The following is a 17,201-nucleotide window of genomic DNA, read 5'->3' on the forward strand; positions in this document are numbered from 1 at the left end:
AAAAAATCTAAATACTGAGAAAATCGCCTTTAAAGATGTCCAAATGACGTTCTTAGCAATGCATGTTGCTATTCAAAAAATAAGTTTTAAAATATTTAGGGTAGGAAATTTACAAAAATATCTTCATGGAGCCTGATATTTACTTATTATCGTAATGATTTTTGGCATAAAAGACAAATCTATCATTTCGACTCATACTTTGTATTTTTGGCTATTGCTACAAATATACCCCAGCGACTTAAGACTGGTTTTGTGGTCCAGGGTCACATATATGTATGTACATTGCTTATATGTTTGTATATATGTATAATATATATAAATGTGCATGTTATGTCACTTTAATCCATGTATTTAACATGCATTAGCTGCTGTGTATCATATATCAGTATGTTTTCTCAAATCAGCTCAGATTTACTGATGGTTGACCCCTGAGCTCTGAGCTGTTTGTGCTGCTCATGTGGGTTAAAAGGGTCACAGTGTGTGTGTGTGAAGGGTCTCAGTGCTGTCTACAGCTGCTGTGTGTCTTGTGTTACCAACACTATGCATGTGAATGAAAGCTGGTGTATATTTACTGGGCCGGCGTCTGGCCTGCAGCGTGCACTTCTTTACCTCCTGACCCAGACAGCACCTGTCTGTCGTCCCGGGGAAGGACGCGTCCGTGGACTCGGCGACCCGTGTGTTTTAATGGCGGTTCGTTGGCCTTTCGGACGCTTTTCTGGACACGGATCAAGGTCAGTCCTGGAATCCATGAACGCTAATGGCAGCTTCGCTTTGATATCGATCCATCGATGACAATGTTTAATATCGCTGGTTAAACTTTAATCCCATAATGCTTCATTATTCTGGTGCAGATGTGCAGATCTTGGATCGCTTCCTCATGCATTTGGCTTTTATTTATGTTTTGTGCATGTTTCACAGATGACAGCAGTGTGGCATGATACACTTAATGCAATATGTCTTTAAAATTTGTATTTTTAATTTAGTTAAACACACACACACACACACACACACACACACACACACACACACACACACACACAAATGTAGTGTATTTTAGGCTAAAGTTTTGTCAAATAAAAACCACAAATGAGATCTCTTCAATATTTAATAAGAAATATTTTATTTAAAATTTCTGCTAAATTAAAAATTTAGAATGTGTTTTAATATGTAATATAACATTAAATAATATAAAATATTATATTTTTTTTCGTAAGATTACATTGTGTATTTTAGCCTAAAATCATTTACGAAATTTAATACAATTTTCAATTTTATATTTTTCTATATTAAAGAAATATTAACTAAATTATAGTATTTAATGCCTAAAATATTGTAATTTTAATATTTAATATTAGAATCAATCACCCCCCCCAAAAAACAAAAAATGATTTATTCTTCATGTTTATTAAATAAAAATAACAGAAGAGATCTCTTAAGTATTTAATAAAATATATTTGCCTTTTTATATATATTACAAAAATTTAAAGTAATTATAATATTTTAAAAATAATTAATTTACCAAAATTGAATTAATTTAAATTATTATTTTAATATTTAATATTACATATTATTATATAATATTATATATTTTTTCTTTGTTAAATGAATATTAAATAAATTATAGTATTTAATGCCTAAAATATTGTAATTTTAATATTTAATATTATAATAAATCCTCTAAATGTTTTGCCCCCCCAAAATGTATTTAATCTTCATGTTTATTAAATAAAAATAACAGAAGAGATCTCTTAAGTATTTAATAAAATATATTTGCCTTTTTATATATTACAAAAATTTAAAGTAATTATAATATTTAAAAAATAATTAATTTACTAAAATGTAATTAATTTTAATGATTATTTTAATATTTAATATTACATTAAATAATAATAATTAATGTAATATTATATATTATTATTATATAATATTATATATTTTTTTTATTTGTTAAATAAATATGAAATAAATTATAGTATTTAATGCCTAAATTATTGTAATTTTAATATTTAATATGATAATAAATACTATTAGTTTTTTTTCCTTAGACAGTATTGAGATTAATTTGAGATGTTTGACTGTTTGTCTGTTTTAAGCAAAAGTGAACAATTACATTTAAAGTATTTAATGTATTTAATCTTCATGTTTATTAAATAAAAATCACAGAAGAGATCTCTTAAATATTTAATTAAATATATTTGCATTTTTATATATATTACAAAAATGTAAATAAAATGTCATATTAAATCATTTAATACAATTTAATGAATTTAAATATGATCATTTTAATATTTAATATTACATTAACTAATATAAAATGTTATATATTAATATTTTTTTCTTACAGACTGCAGTGACCAATTACATCTAAAGCAGTGTTTTAGCCTCAAATCATTTACAAAATCAAAATTAAAAAAGAGATATTTTTTAACATTTTAATACCATTTTCAATTTTATATTTTTCTATATTAAATAATTATTAAATAAATTATAGTATTTAATGCCTAAAATATTGTCATTTTAACATTTAATATTATAATAAATCCTATTAATCAAAAAAACAATTACATCTAAAGTAGTGTTTTTAATCTTCATGTTTATTCAATAAAAATCACAGAAGTGATCTCTTAAATATTTAATAAAATGTATTTGCTTTTTTATATATATTACAAAAATTTAAATAAATTATAATATTAAATCCTTTTAATTTAAAATAATTACAAAAAATTTAAATAATAAATTATATTCTATTATTTTATTCGATTTTAATACATAATATAATATTAATTTTTATTTTATTTTTTAAATTGGTGTCTGGTTGGCAAGATGAGATAATGCTTCATCTGCCTAGGAAAAGAACTCAAAAATATCAAATAATAAATACATGTAATAAATTATAATATTAAATCCTTTTAATTAATTAAAAAAAAATTAAGTAATAAATTCTATTATAATATTGATTTTATTACATAATATAATATTTAATCATATTTTTTAATCTAGTTGAAAAAGGTAAAAAATATCAAATACTTATCTGATACATTAATAAGATGAAATGGTATTTATTTATTTGCTTTAAAGTTAAAAAGTGTATAAGCTGACAATATGACTAAAATAAATAAATAAGAAAAAACGTAAGCTAAAAAATACAAATATTGCCTTGGCAAATGAAAAAGTTTATAAACTGAGGAGAAATATTTATTTATTCATTTATTTCTCCTCAGCTTATAAACTTTTTCATTTGCCAAGGCAATATTTATATATTTAGTGTATATTTAAGTATATTTTAGTATATATTTATGTTTTTCCTCTTTTATTTATTTATTTAAAAAGTTTATAAGCTGAAAATACCATTATAAATAAATAAATACATAAATAAGAAACACATTTAAGTTAAATTAAATTAAATTAAAAATAAATAAATAAATAACAAGCTAAAAATATAATTATTGCCTTGGCAAATGAAACAGTTTATAAGCTGAAAATACCATTATAAATAAATAAATGCATAAATAAGAAACAAACTTAAGCTAAAATTAAATGAAATGAAATTAAATTAAATTAAAAATAAATAAACACTTTTGCTAAAAAAATATAAATATTGCCTTTGCAAATGAAAAAGTTTATAAGCTGAAAATACCATTATAAATAAATAGATACATAAATAAGAAACAAACTTAAGCTAAAATTAAATGAAATTAAATTAAAAATAAAAAAACACTTATGCTAAAAAATATCAATTTTGCCTTTGCAAATCAAAAAGTTTTTAAGCTGAAAATACCATTATAAATAAATAAATACATAAATAAGAAACAAATTTAAGCTAAAGTTAAATTTAAATTAAATTAAATTAAATAAAAAATAAAAAACACGTATGCTAAAAATATAAATATTGCCTTTGCAAATGAAAAAGTTTATAAGCTGAAAATACCATTATAAATAAAAAAATACATAAATAAGAAACAAACTTAAGCTAAAATTAAATGAAATTAAATAAAAAATAAAAAAACACTTATGCTAAAAATATAAATATTGCCTTTGCAAATGAAAAAGTTTCTAAGCTGAAAATACCATTATAAATAAATAAATACATAAATAAGAAACAAACTTAAGCTAAAATTAAATTAAATTAAATTGAAAATAAATAAACACTTATGCTAAAAAATATAAATTTTGCCTTTGCAAATGAAACAGTTTATAAGCTGAAAATACCATTATAAATAAATAAATACATAAATAAGAAACAAACTTAAGCTAAAATTAAATTAAAAATAAATAAACACTTATGCTAAAAAATATAAATTTTGCCTTTGCAAATGAAAAAGTTTATAAGCTGAAAATACCACTATAAATAAATAAATACATAAATAAGAAACAAACTTAAGCTAAAATTAAATTAAAAATAAATAAACACTTATGCTAAAAAATATAAATTTTGCCTTTGCAAATGAAAAAGTTTATAAGCTGAAAATACCACTATAAATAAATAAATACATAAATAAGAAACAAACTTAAGCTAAAATTAAATTAAATTAAATTGAAAATAAATAAACACTTATGCTAAAAAATATAAATTTTGCCTTTGCAAATGAAAAAGTTTATAAGCTGAAAATACCATTATAAATAAATAAATACATAAATAAGAAACAAACTTAAGCTAAAATTAAATTAAAAATAAATAAACACTTATTCTAAAAAATATAAATTTTGCCTTTGCAAATGAAAAAGTTTATAAGCTGAAAATACCACTATAAATAAATAAATACATAAATAAAAAACAAACTTTAGCTGAAAAGCTATTGCCTTGCCAAATGAAAGTTTTTTTATATATATAAATATATAAGTAAGTAAATAAAAAGAAAATTTTTACGTAATCGTTTTTTGTATATATTTGTCCCCAAAATGTCTTTTAATGTTTCTTTTAAGTTCTCAAACGGTTCCCATTAGTAACTCTTAGTATTAATAAAGCAGCATGATAAGAAAAACATTTTCTTTGGGCAAACACTCAGTTTTCTTTCAGAAAATCTATAAATCTGCTTCTATTTTTATATTTTGTAGCTTTGCCAGAGAAAAGCTGATGGTCTTGAGGTAAATCTTGTCTGTTATATTTTTGGAGACATACATCTTTTTCCGAACACATGAGCAGCTGATTTACTGACAGCTTGAGATCAGATGTGTTTCCAGTTCATCCATCAGGTGGCGCTACTGTCTCTTTAACAGAAGACCTGCTGCTGCCAATCACATACTGGACAAATACAAATCTCACTCCAATAATAATCAAATCAACATCACTGTTTGTAATGGAGTTTTCTTTGAACTCTGTGTTAATATTTATGAATGAGTTGAGGATGAAATATGTAGGGCTGGACATTATGAGTAAAATATCAATATTTTTTCACTTTATTAACATTAAATTTAAAAATGAATTTATATATTAATATATTATAATGAATTTATAACTAAACGAGTTAATGCAAGAAGCAGTAATAATCTAGTTAAATCATTAATTATGATCTTTTGTCATAAAAATGCCATTTTTTATAATTCTTCTTTGAAGAATGATCCTAATAATTTAATGTGTATTTTTATTTTATTAATATGTTTGTGTGCGTATAATTAAGTAATTCTGGATTTATATTAAGATGCTGAAAATTGAAACAAAGGAACTAGTGAAACTAGTTTAAAGGGACAATATTTATGAAAATGAATAACAAAACAGAAAGCATTAAAGTCAAAACAATAACAATGTATTTCATTTTATAATGGCAGAAAAATCTTTATAAATGTATGCCAATATTCTGTTGTAAAGATTGAATGAATAAATAAATAAATAAATAAATGAATAAATAAGGGGGGAAATTGCACATTGCCTTGGCAAAAGAAAAGGTTTATAAGTCAATGATACCATTATTTATCTATTTATTAGTTAGTTAGTTTGTTTGTTTGTTCATAAATAAATAAATAAAATAAATAAATATTTTGTCTCTCATATTTATTTATGCATTTATTTATTTCTCTTCAGCTTATAAACTTTTTTAATTTGGCAAAGCAATATTTGTATTTTTTTACCTTAAGTTTTTTAAAAATATTTATTTAAGCTAAAAAATACAAGGAAAAAGAAAGAACGAAAGAAATTAAGAAAGAAAGAAAGAAATACAAATAATGCCTTGGCAAATGAACAAGTTTATAAGATAAAGATAAAATAAATAAATAAACCAACAAACATAGGCTAAAAATACAAATATTGCCTTGGCAAATGAAAAAGTTATAAGCAGAAGATACCATTATTTTATTTATTTGTTTGTTTATAGATAAATAAATAAATTAGAGAGAAAAAAATAAAATAACAAATACAAATATTGCAGAAGATTATTTTTAATAAATAAATAAATAGATAGATAGATAGATAGATAGATAGATAGATAGATAGATAGATAGATAGATAGATAGATAGATAGATAGATAGATAGATAAATAGCAGAAGATACCAGTATTTATTTATTTATAATTATAAAAAAAAATTTATAAAAAAAAATGTAGAAACAAGTTGAAAAGGTTAAAGATTAAAAAATAAGTAAGAAATAAAGAAAACGCTCAAAAATACAAATATTGCCTTGAGAAATGAAAAGGTCTAGAAGATACAATGACTGTTTATAAATAAATAATAAATCAATAAGAAAAATTAAGCTAAAAAATACAATTGGAAAAAACACAAATTTACAAGATGAAGATTAATTAATTAATTATATTTATTAAAATAAATATAAATAAATAAATAAATATGGTGAAATGTTTATAAATAAAAAAATTATTAACTGGAAATGAATAAAAATCTAAAATAAAACAAATTAAGCATGAATAGTAATATTTACAAAAAAAAAAAATAAGTAGCAACATTTCTAAAAAATTAAAATGTAAAACAAAAAAAAAAATTAGATAATTCAAAACCAATCAATAAAAACGGATAGCATACAAATAGCTAAAATAACATTAACATAGATGCACACAGTATATTGTGAGTAACTGAATCTCTCGTGGCTGTGTGCCATTCCTCCAGGCTGTTTTGCGGTAAACTTTTTGGTCCTTTCTTTGTGTTATCAGAGATGCAGGTGTGGGACAGATGCAGAACGGACAGAAAGCAGCGAACTGGACAAGGCCGGGTCTCTAGAGACCAGAGAAATATAAAGCAGGTGGATTAGAGAACCGGTCCAAACGTCTATAACAGATGGACGCTGGAGCTGCTTTAAAAGAGACTCTTAAAGGAACAGTTCAACCACAATAAAATCATATACTGTCCCTGTATGCTGTGATTTGTTCCTGGGAATTTGAATGGCATCTTCAACTTGACTATTTTTGATACTTTTAATCCTTACTGAAGCATTAAAAGCTCTTTCTAAAGATGAAATAACATCATACTGTTTTTTTAATGGACATGAGGCTGAATAAGTGACTTTTTGGGTGACTGTCCCTTTAAGAAGCCACTTAAAAATCCAAATGTGTCAGATGTGTTTCAGTGATGAAGTCACAGCACTCTGACGTGTTTTTATGTGATTAAATGACTGAAATATCAGCGATCTGCGTGTTTAGTGAGCTGTGTTTGTGTCATATGTCGAGCCGAGTGGCTCAGATTCCCCAAACAAAGGGAAAAACGGTTGTTTAGAAAGATAAACAGAAGGCAAAGGAGGAAAAATCTTGTGTCGCAACAGTTAACTCTCGGAGCTGGACACAGCTGGGCTTTCGCCAGGCATTCTGGGACTTTTGGCTGTCGTACAAACTGCATACGAAGTGACCTGAAATACTTGGTTGCGCTGGACGACTGTCAACTAACTCCAGCGGACAATGAGACCATCCTGAGGTCCGTTTTTAGTGCTCGATTTTATCCTAGTTCACCCAAAAATGAACATTTGCTGAAAATATACGCACCCTCAGGCCATCCAAGATGTAGATGAGTTTGTTTCTTCATCAGATTTGGAGAAATGTAGCATGGCGTCACTTGCTCACCAATGGATGTGAATGGGTGCCGTCAGAATGAGAGTCCAAACAGCTGATTAAAAATATCACAATAAGCCACAAGTCATCCACACCACTCCAGACCATCAGTTAACATCTTGTCTTTATTTTTGCAGTTTTTCCACTTCACATTTTTTCAAAGCAATTAAAGGTGCATTTATGATATTCAGCAAGCTGTAGGGTGCTCAATTTTAAAACTAGTTCACCCAAAAATTAAAATTTCCTGAAAATGTACTCACCCTCAGGCCATCCAAGATGTAGATGAGTTTGTTTCTTCATCAGATTTGGAGAAATGTAGCATTGCGTCACTTGCTCACCAATGGATGTGAATGGGTGCCGTCAGAATGAGAGTCCAAACAGCTGATTAAAAATATCACAATAAGCCACAAGTCATCCACACCACTCCAGACCATCAGTTAACATCTTGTCTTTATTTTTGCAGTTTTTCCACTTCACATTTTTTCAAAGCAATTAAAGGTGCATTTATTATATTCAGCAAGCTGTAGGGTGCTCAATTTTAAACTAGTTCACCCAAAAATTAAAATTTCCTGAAAATGTACTCACCCTCAGGCCATCCAAGATGTAGATGAGTTTGTTTCTTCATCAGATTTGGAGAAATGTAGCATTGCGTCACTTACTCACCAATGGATGTGAATGGGTGCCGTCAGAATGAGAGTCCAAACAGCTGATTAAAAATATCACAATAAGCCACAAGTCATCCACACCACTCCAGACCATCAGTTAACATCTTGTCTTTATTTTTGCAGTTTTTCCACTTCACATTTTTTCAAAGCAATTAAAGGTGCATTTATGATATTCAGCAAGCTGTAGGGTGCTCAATTTTAAACTAGTTCACCCAAAAATTTTAATTTCCTGAAAATGTACTCACCCTCAGGCCATCCAAGATGTAGATGAGTTTGTTTCTTCATCAGATTTGGAGAAATGTAACATTGCATCACTTACTCACCAATGGATGTGAATGGGTGCCGTCAGAATGAGAGTCTAAACAGCTGATTAAAAATATCACAATAAGCCACAAGTCATCCACACCACTCCAGACCATCAGTTAACATCTTGTCTTTATTTTTGCAGTTTTTCCACTTCACATTTTTTCAAAGCAATTAAAGATGCATTTATGATATTCAGCAAGCTGTAGGGTGCTCAATTTTAAAACTAGTTCACCCAAAAATTAAAATTTCCTGAAAATGTACTCACCCTCAGGCCATCCAAGATGTAGATGAGTTTGTTTCTTCATCAGATTTGGAGAAATGTAGCATGGCGTCACTTGCTCACCAATGGATGTGAATGGGTGCCGTCAGAATGAAACATCACAATAATCCACAAGTACTCCACACCAGTCCAGTCCATCAATTAGCATCTTGTGAAGTAGAAAAACTGCAAGAATAAAGATATTTTCAAAGCAATTAAAGGTGCATATTGTGGCTAAATAAATAAATTAAATAAAATTACTAAAAATATAACTATGATTAAAATAAGAACTAAAAATATATAAATAATAGCCAATTTATTGGCTATTTATAAACTATATACTTTACTATTAATATATATATATTACATTTCTGAAATACAAAATTAACACTGACTTTAGGCCTTCAAGAACACGTATTATTAAAAAACAATTATGCTTATAACTGAGCGTATGAAAATAATAATAAAAAAGCTCATGGTAATATTAATACAATTGGTAATGCTTTCCAATAAGGTGTCATTTGTTACTATTTTAACTAACATGAACAAACAATGAACAATACATGTATTGCAGTATTTATTGCATTTTTAATAATGCAGTAGTAAAAGTATTGTTCATTCTTAGTTCATGTTAACTAATGAACCTTATGGTAAAGTGTTACAATTTGTGTGCTAAACAGTGTTGCTTACCATTAAAGTTTTTAAATGGACTGAAAGCTACAAAACTGTGCTTTGGGGGTCTTCAAAGGACATTTAAACCATTTTGTTCGCAAACCAGGTTGCGTTTTCTGTCCGCATACCAATTTCACACCAGTCACGAGCTCTCAGAGCATCTACATCTAACTCTCTCTCTCTTTCTCTCTCCCTCCTCCTCCTCCTCTCCATCCGAGCTTGGGGTCGGTGCACAAAAGAGGCAGCTCTATCTGCATACGCTCTTCATAAAAGAGGCTTTTGTCATGGGCTTGGCACACGTGACCTTCCCGAGTCCACCCAGCCCCCCTCAGTCTAGACCCGAGAGAGAGAGAGAGAGAGAGAGAGAGACAGTCCCACAGACAGACAGACAGCTCTACCTTTAGAAAATGAAAAAGTTGGGGGTGGGGATCATTAGGCGAAAGCCACCCGGTAGCTCCGCCGCTTTCTCTCGGTGTCTGTCTTTAGGTGAGTGCCGGCTTTCTCTGAGAGGCCACATTTCCACAGACAGACGGATGGATGGACGGATTGTATAGTTCATTACGTTCAAGTAAAAGACAGTCGGCGTGGAGTGATCTTAGGTCGTGATTTAGATGTCAAAGAATTTGCATTCGATCCATGGATTTGCTTTGAAAAATGCAGGCTTGTTGAGTGCAAAGACAATGGGTTTAAGTAATATAAGAGGGGTTAAAGGAAATTATTTCATAAAAAAATCTTAACTAAATTACAGCACATTATCTTAGAAATGTTAACATTTAAAGAAATATTATTGCAGTAAATATGTCTTTTAAATTTAAATAATATAATATTTATTTAGAATGATTATTTAGAAAATGTTAACCTAAATTATAGCACATTATCTTAAAAGAATATTATTACAGTAAATATACAAGTAAAAAATTTCTATTGTTTTTAGAAGCAATGCTAGACTGCATTTTACATTTAATACATTTTGTTTTAAGGTTTTTTAATTAATATATATATATATATATATATATATATATATTCAAATGAATGAGAAGGTGTGTCCAAACTTTTGGTCTGTACTGTATATTTTTCTGTTTATTAAAGTTTTTACTCTACATTTGTGCAGTTTTCAGTGGGTTAGTGATATTTTTTAAATATATATAAATTAATAAATAAATATTTTTTAAATGGGTTTCTATACAAAAACTGCTTTTTTTATATAAAATTCATTTTATAAAAGACCCACATTTCTAACTTTAATTCATGGGGATAACATGGATAATTTCACATGGTTTAGTGTAAGATTTTTGCCCATCTTTTGGAAAATCCAGTTTTAAAAGTAAAAAAAAAACAACTACAAATAACTTTTATCAGTAGGTGGCTGCAGAGCTCCACTATTTGCTATTTTCTATTTGACCACCTGAAAAATATTTTTTCAAAAATTTTTTCAGTTGAATTCATATCTACAGTACAGACCAAAAGTTTGGACACATCTTCTCATTCATTTGAATGAGAAGGTGTGTCCAAGCTTTTGATCTGTACTGTGTGTGTATATATATATATATATAATTACCTCTATATAAAATATATTTTTACAGAGGTAAATTATTTCTAAAATGATTACATTTGAAAATTATTTATTTATTTTAATTAATTATATTTGAATATTTGAAAACACTTGATTATATCGGAGTACAGCATGTTTGTAGTCATTGTGGCTTTAAAATTCAAATAATAACATAATTATTTAAATTATTTTTTAGAAAAATCTTAACCTAAATTACAGTAAATTTATCTCAAGAAATATTATTACAGTAAATATACAAGTAAATAATTTCTATTGTTTTTGTACCTTGATAAACCTTGGAAAAAATAAATAAAATAAATAATATATTTTTAATAGTAAATTATTGATAAAATGACTATATTTAAAAATATTGTAATTGTTTTAATTAATTATATTTGAATATTTTGAAAATACTTGATATCTGAGTATTACATTACTAAAATGACTTTTAGAAACAAAACGATCTTTTAGAAAATCCCAATGTAAAAAATCTTCACTAAATTGCAGCACATTATCTTAGAAATATTATTATTTAAAGAAATATTATTAGAGTAAATATAAATATTACAGTAAATCATTTCTATTGTTTTTAGAAGCAATGCGTTCATATGCATATTTATTTACCAAGGTAAATTATTTCTAAAATGACTACATTTGAAAATTATTTATATTTTTATTTTAAATATTAATAATTAAATATTTTATATTTTAATAAATATTATATTATATTATATTATTAATTTTTAATATTGATATTATTAATATATTATTTTTTATCAAGGTAAATTATTTCTAAAATGACTACATTTGAAAATTATTTTTTTTAATTCATTATATTTTAATATTTGAAAATACTTGATTATATTGGGGTACAGTTTGTTTGTAGCCATTGTGGCTTTTAAATTGAAATAATAAAATATTTAATTAAAATGATTATTTAGAAAATCTTAACCTAAGTTACAGTACATTACTTAAAAAAATATTATTACAGTAAATGTACAAGTAAATTGTTCCTATTATTTTTAAAGCAATGCTAGACTGCATTTTAGTTTAACAAATTTTGTTTTTAAGTTTGTTTTTTTTTTTTACATATTTTTAACTATAACTATATATATTTTTTACAGAGGTAAATTATTTCTAAAATTACTATTTAAACATAATTTAATTATTTAAAGTAATTATATTTGAATATTTTGAAAATGCAATTTATTTAAAATTATACCACATTCTTTAAAATATATTATTACAGTAAATATACAAGTAAATAATTTCCATTGTTTTTAGAACCATTGCTAGACTGTGCATTTTAGTTTAGTACATTTGAGTTTTTAAAGCCAAATTTTATATTTGAGAATGTAATATGAATAAAGGGTTTGGACAAAAAAGTAAGTTGTGTAAAAGTTAGTTGTGGCAATTTATTACATGTCAAATGTAAAAAAAAAACCAAAAAACTAAATACATACATATTTTTTTATATTATGACTAAATAGACTCTAAATTGATGTGTTTATTGTCATCGTTGGTCAGGATCGCATTATTTAGTGATTTTCAGATTTAATCTGTATATCGTCAATTTGTCTGCATGGCTTTTACTGTTTAACCCTCAGTTTTGTTTCTGACACAGTCACTCAAAATCTATTTAGACACACTTAAAATATCCGAATGTCACTGCATTACATATTTGATTTCATATTTAATATAATTTATTGCAAAGAAACATGCAAAATTACACTTCTGAAGCAAATAATTGGACAAATATCACCAAAAGACATTGAGATTTCACACACGATGAGGAAAAGTGAAACTAGTGAAAAGAAAGTAATTTCTAAGCATCTAAATGTTTTTTAGATGACTCTATCTACAACCATCAATGATTGCTGAGTTCATATTGCTATGATATTGCACTTTTTTACAATTGTGTATTTATCCTTGACTCTGAATTTCCTTAAAAATGTGATTGAATTTTGGAAATGGACTGTGAATGACATGAAAATTGCATGCAGATGCGTCTTTAAGTGGCTCGAAATAGTAATCACATAAACTCCAAGCTCTATTTAATGACTTCGAATGTATTTCACAATTCTCTGATGTGGATGTACAGATTCAAGCTCGGCTAATGTTAATGATGTTTGCATTCAGTGTAATGCAAAAACAAAAAAAAGCCTTCTCACAACTTCTGGCACAACTTTCTAAACAAAGTTCGTTTCCTATTTCTAATACATTACAGTATTTCTAAGGCATTATAATGAATGCATAATGCATTTAAAAAAAATTATAATATTATATCATAATCATAACAACAATTATAATTGAAAATATGTATTTGAGGTTTTAACTTTTACCTTTGTGATTATGATTATTCATAACCCACAATGGACACCATATTAAATCGACTTCATTTACAATGGACTTTATCATATTGCATTTATTTTTTACATTACATTACGTTGCCTTTTTAAATCTCAAAATTCATCCTTTGAAAACCATTTTAAAATCAGACATTGCATTAACATGGAAAATGTACATCAAAATCAGATTACAAAATGTTTTCGTTCACGAATTGTAAAAATGTAGAAGTTTGAATTCTAATACAAATAGTAAAGTGACCTAAGTAACATGGCAAGATATGAGACTTATAATACATATGAGAAGTATAATTCATGGTAAATGAAGTGAATGCAATGTGTTCATTGTTATAAATAATCATACTCTAAAAAAAAAGCTAAAACACATTAAAACTGTTCTTATGAACACTCATGAGATGATACAACATTTTTTATAATGCATTATGCATTATCAAGGGGAGATGCAAAAACACTTTTTTCATGCGCCTGTCAATTTTGAGATTTTGGCCTTTCTCTATTTGTGTCAATAGATCTCAATTACAATCCATATTTTTAAAGTCTGTTTTCTCCAAATGAGTTTTTTCTCCTACACTGAGCCATAAATCTCCACTTCAGTAGAAATCCCCTCTGTAAAAACATTTGACTCTAATATGTCAAAAAAATTAAACAAGAATTTTAAAACTGACTTTATCCGGTGTTTAGATTTTTGTTCTAATAATGTATGCAAATTAGTTCATATTTCATTAAATAATGGCTCATTTGCATATTTAAACCTAACACTTTAGAAAACTTGTAATACAAAAATTTTTTTTCAATTATCAATGTAATCAATGGTGATAACTATTAGTTAATTTTTTTACCCTATTCACCTGCAGTGTCTCGCCTTAACAATACCCTTATAATGTATTATAAATACAGGCTTCATAGAAAGTGTTACCCAAAGCTCTTAAAGTTACGTTTATAGAATGTTTTAGTTGGATGTTCAACTGATGTTTTTTAAATGTTACTTGTTTCAGAATGTTCAGAAAGCATTCAAATGTAACATTCCAATAAATGTTACTTGTTTTAGAATGTTAAGAGAAGACTCAAACGTAACATTCCAACAATGCAAAATGATCAAATGGAATGTTACTTTACCGTTCGAATAACCGAGAAAGAAAAATGTTTTTTTAACTTTTAAAACCATGTTTGCAAGGAAAGGTTGCTTTAAAATTTGCATAACCAAGAAAAACATTAACTAATAGTTATCACCTTACTTACCCAGTTAATTGATTACATTTTTGGTATTACAAGTTTTCTAAAATGTTAGGTTTAAATATGCAAATGAGTCATTATTTAATGAAATATGCACTAATTTGCATACATTTCTAGTGCAAAAATCTAAACACTGGATGAAGTCAGTTTCAAAATTCTTGTTTAATTTTTTTTTTAAATATTAGAATCAAATGTTTTTACAGAAGGAATTTTGGGTATCTCATTTTGTCACTCCATAATTCAGAAAATTTTATGCCTGGAGATTTATGGCTCAGTGTAAGAGAAAATCTCATTTTGAGAAAACGGCCTTTAAAAAGATGGACTGTCATTGAGATCTATTGACACAACTAGATAAAGTGCTATAAAAGAAACACTTAACAGTGTCTTTTGGGTCTTTTCTTTTCACTAGTCTGAAAAAACACTATGAAAAACCAAAATTAGCGCATATTTCATAAAATAATGCCTCGTTTGCATATTCAAACCTTACATTTTAGAAATCTTGTAATACAAAAAAATGTTTGCAATTATCAATGTAATCAATCAACTGGTTAAGTAAGGTGATAACTATTAGTTAATGTGTTTAACCCTATTTACCTGCAGTGTCTCGCCTTAGGAAAGTGTTACCCAAAGTTTTTAAAGTTACGTTTATAGAATGTATCCATAATTCAGAAAAAAAATAAAAATGTAAAGTTTGGTGTGTGTAAGTGCTACTGAAGTGGAGATTTATGGGCTTTAAAAATATGGATTGTAATTGAGATCTATCGACACAAACAGATAAAGTGCTATAAAAGAAACATTCAACAATGTCTTATAGGGTGTTTTCTTTCCACTAGTCTGAAAAAACACTTTATGAAACAGCAAAAAGCCCAAAATCTCAAACTTGACAGGTGCATGGAAAAACAGTGTTTTAAGACCGTGATTTTGCAAAATGATCAAATAAAAAAAACAGTTCAGAGAACGTTTATTAATATCATTTTCATACCCTAGCCAAATGTGTTTTTGTTAGCTGATCTGTGACCTCGAATAAGTCCCGAAAAACTGATGTTTGTTGCTGGTTAAAACAATTTTAGACTGTGGGCAACATGCAAAAGTGTTCGAATAAATGAGAAAAAAAAGTTTTTTTTAAACATTTAAAACCATATTTGCAAGAAAAGGTTGCTTTAAAATTTGCAGAACCAAGAAAAACATTACCTAATAGTTATCACCTTACTTACCCAGTCAATTGCAAGCATTTTTTGTATTAAAAAGTTTTCTAAAATGTTAGGTTTAAATATGCAAATGAGGCATTATTTAATGAAATATGTGCTAATTTGCATACATTTCTAGTACAAAAATCTAAACACTGGATGAAGTCAGTTTCAAAATTCTTGTTAATTAATTTATTTATTTTTTGACATTAGAGTCAAATGTTTTTACAGAGGGGATTTTGGGTATCTCATTTTGTCACTCCATAATTCAGAAAAAGCTAAAAATATAAAGTTTGATGTGTGTAAGTACTGAAGTGGAGATTTATGGCTCAGTGTAGGAGAAAAAACTCATTTTGAGAAAACGGCCTTTAAAAATATGGATTGTAATTGAAATCTATTGACACAAATAGATAAAGTGCTATAAAAGAAACACTTTGCAATGTCTTTTGGATGTCTTCTTTCCACTAGTCTGAAAAAACACTTTATGAAACAGCAAAAAGCCCAAAATCTCAAACTTGACAGGTGCAAAACAGTGTTTTAAGATCGTGATTTTGCAAAATGATCAAATAAAAAAACAGTTCATAGAACGTTCATTAATATCATTTTCATACCCTAGCCAAATGTATTTTTGTTAGCTGATGTGCGACCTCGAATACGTCCCGGAAAACTGATGTTTGTTGCTGGTTAAAACAATTTTAGACTGTGGGCAACATGCGAAAGTGTATTTTAATGACTCCATTACGTGTTTACGTGCAATCAAAGGAACATCAGTGAAGACAAACAGTTTATGCTCGACGACTGCTGTTGTGTTCCGGATAAGCGAGGGTTCGGACGCTTTTATTTGCTGATGTCTGGTCTGTGAAGAGGGCACCATGGGCGTGTCAGGTTCGACCGGAGGAAGTTGAGGATGCCCAGTCCAACAGGACATTGCTGACGTGGCACTTAGGCAGGTCCTGGTCCCAAAGCAAGGGTATT

At 27.1% G+C, this 17,201-nt stretch overlaps 1 long non-coding RNA gene across 1 annotated transcript; it reads left to right on the forward strand.

Moving 5' to 3' along the window:
• The first annotated feature begins 620 nt into the window (after positions 1–620).
• Positions 621–7,405, forward strand: LOC141301136 (uncharacterized). Its single transcript, XR_012342113.1, has 2 exons — positions 621–731; positions 7,099–7,405. It is a non-coding gene; the product is annotated as an uncharacterized lncRNA (long non-coding RNA).
• Positions 7,406–17,201: the final 9,796 nt, after the last annotated feature.

This window comes from Garra rufa, chromosome 25, assembly GCF_049309525.1.
Source record: "Garra rufa chromosome 25, GarRuf1.0, whole genome shotgun sequence".
Classification (NCBI taxonomy): domain Eukaryota; kingdom Metazoa; phylum Chordata; class Actinopteri; order Cypriniformes; family Cyprinidae; genus Garra; species Garra rufa.